This window comes from Entelurus aequoreus, linkage group LG01 (genome assembly GCF_033978785.1).
Source record: "Entelurus aequoreus isolate RoL-2023_Sb linkage group LG01, RoL_Eaeq_v1.1, whole genome shotgun sequence".
Classification (NCBI taxonomy): Eukaryota; Metazoa; Chordata; class Actinopteri; order Syngnathiformes; family Syngnathidae; genus Entelurus; species Entelurus aequoreus.
The window spans coordinates 38,937,017-38,939,516 of record NC_084731.1 but is presented as its reverse complement, the minus strand read 5'-3'; the positions used below and the strand labels follow the sequence as shown (position 1 = coordinate 38,939,516).

The following is a 2,500-nucleotide window of genomic DNA, read 5'->3' as shown; positions in this document are numbered from 1 at the left end:
GGAGACTGCAAAGAAGAAAGCTGTAGGTGGGATCGGTGTATTAGCGGCTGGCTGCAGCAACACAACCAGGAGGACTTTGAGGTGGATAGTAGACGCGCTAGCCGACGCTAGCCGCCGACAGCATCGATGATCGGGTGAAGTCCTTCGTTGCGCCGTCGATCGCTGGAACGCAGGTGAGCACGGGTGTTGATGAGCAGACGAGGGCTGGCGTAGGTGGATAGCTAATGTTTTTAGCATAGCTCTGAGGAGGTCCCGTAGCTAAGTTAGCTTTAATGGCGTCGTTAGCAACAGCATTGCTAGGCTTCGACAGGCTGGACAGCATTAACCGTGTAGTTACAGGTCCAGTGTTTGGTTCGGTGTCTCCTGATAGTAGTATTGTTGATCTTCTGTCTATCCTTCCAGTCAGGGGCTTATTTATTTTGTTTCTATCTGCATTTAAGCACGATGCTATCACGTTAGCTCCGTAGCTAAAGTGCTTCACCGATGTATTGTCATAGAGATAAAAGTCACTGTGAATGTCCATTTTGCGTTCTCGACTCTCATTTTCAAGAGGATATAGTATCCGAGGTGGTTTAAAATACAAATCCGTGATCCACAATAGAAAAAGGAGAAAGGTACAAGGGCTCATTGGATTCCACACTAAGTTACGGTCAGAGCGAAAAAAGATACGTCCTGCACTGTACTCTAGTCCTTCACTCTCACGTTCCTCATCCTCGCTCAAATTAATGGGGTAATCGTCGCTTTCTCGGTCCGAATCGCTCTTGCTGCTGGTGTAAACAATGGGGAAATGTGAGGAGCCCTTCAACCTGCGACGTCACGCTACTTCCGGTACAGGCAAGGCTTTTTTTTATCAGCGACCAAAAGTTGCGAACTTTATCGTCGATGTTCTCTACTAAATCCTTTCAGCAAAAATATGGCAATATCGCGAAATGATCAAGTATGACACAGAATGGATCTGCTATCCCCGTTTAAATAAGAACATTTCATTTAAGTAGGCCTTTAAACAAGTTGAAAAACTTATTCGGGTGTTACCATTTAGTGGTCAATTGTACAGAATATGTACTGTACTGTGCAATCTACTAATAAGTCTCAATCAATCAATCAAAATTCCAAACAAGTGCAGTCCCCCTTTAAGTAGATACAGTACTTTCCATAAAATACTGCAATTCAAATGATCGTTCAAAATTATACAGAATGTTTATCAGTCAATAAAGTGTTCATTATTTATTGTGTTTTAGTTGGAGTATTTGATTTCTATTATGACATGTGTTGGTTGGTTTGATTATCATTAGTAACTGATTAGTCATTCTATGACTCTGGAAGAGCACATGCAGGGAGTAGTGTAGCTACAGTTATGAATGTTGACAATAAAGTGCTATTACTGTTGTTGTACACTAACTGTAAATGAAGATGTCAATATTTAGCTTTTTCCTGCCTTTAATGCTTTCCATCAGGATGTGTTGCTCCTCGGCTGCAATTCTCTCTCATCCTCCCCTTCCGCTAGGTAGCTAATATGGCGACTATTCATGGTGTTAAATGTTCATCACTGTTTATTCATCCTCTGCTGATAAAATGAAAGCTGCTAAGTAAAAAAAATCTCATGACAGCATCTTGGAGTGAAATATTCTGCTTGGTAGATTAAAAACGTGACACTTTCATTCAATTGTACTGATCGTGTACTGCATTTAGTCCAGCAGAAGCAGACATAAGTACTTCTTTGAACACAATTATGTATTTAAAAAGACGGTAAAAGGTAGGGCTGCTAAACTTTGGGTGTCCCACGATTCGATTCAATATCGATTCTTGGAGTCACGATTCGATTATAAATCTATTTTTTTCCGATTCAGCGCGATTCTCGATTCAAAAACGATATTTTTCCGATTCAAAACGATTCTCTATTCATTCAATACATAGGATTTCAGCAGGATCTACCCCAGTCTGCTGATATGCAAGCAGAGTAGTAGATTTTTGTAAAAAGCTTTTATAATTGTAAAGGACAATATTTTATCAACTGATTGCAATAATGTAAATTTGTTTTAACTATTAAATGAACCAAAAATATGACTTATTTTATCTTTGTGAAAATATTGGACACAGTGTGTTGTCAAGCTTATGAGATGTGATGCAAGTGTAAGCCACTGTGACACTGTTGTTCTTTTTTTTTTTCATAAATGTCTAATGATAATGTCAATGAGGGATTTAATCACTGCTATGTTGAAATTGTTACTAATATTGATACTGTTGTTGATAATATTCATTTTTGTTTCACTACTTTTGGATTGTTCTGTGTCGTGTTTGTGTCTCTCAATTGCTTCTGAGTGTTGCTGGGTCGGGTTTGGTTTTGGATTGCATTGTTATGGTATTGCCGTGTACTGTTTTGTTGGATTGATTAATAAAAAATAACAATAAATCGATTTTTGATTAATGAGAATGGATACTGAATCGTACAACGTGAGAATCGCGATTTGAATTCGAAACGATTTTTTCCCACACCCCTAAT

General features: G+C 38.8%; 1 protein-coding gene across 2 annotated transcripts in view; it reads left to right on the top strand.

Annotated features, from left to right (window-relative positions):
* The window catches only part of zbtb40 (zinc finger and BTB domain containing 40), a 23,562-nt gene extending 21,150 nt beyond the window's left edge, over positions 1–2,412 (top strand). For both annotated transcript variants that reach the window (XM_062050077.1, XM_062050083.1), the window contains one exon: positions 1–2,412. This exon is cut by the window's left edge and continues 2,457 nt beyond it. The gene's annotated coding sequence lies outside the window, so the exon portion shown is untranslated.
* The last annotated feature ends 88 nt before the right edge of the window (positions 2,413–2,500 follow it).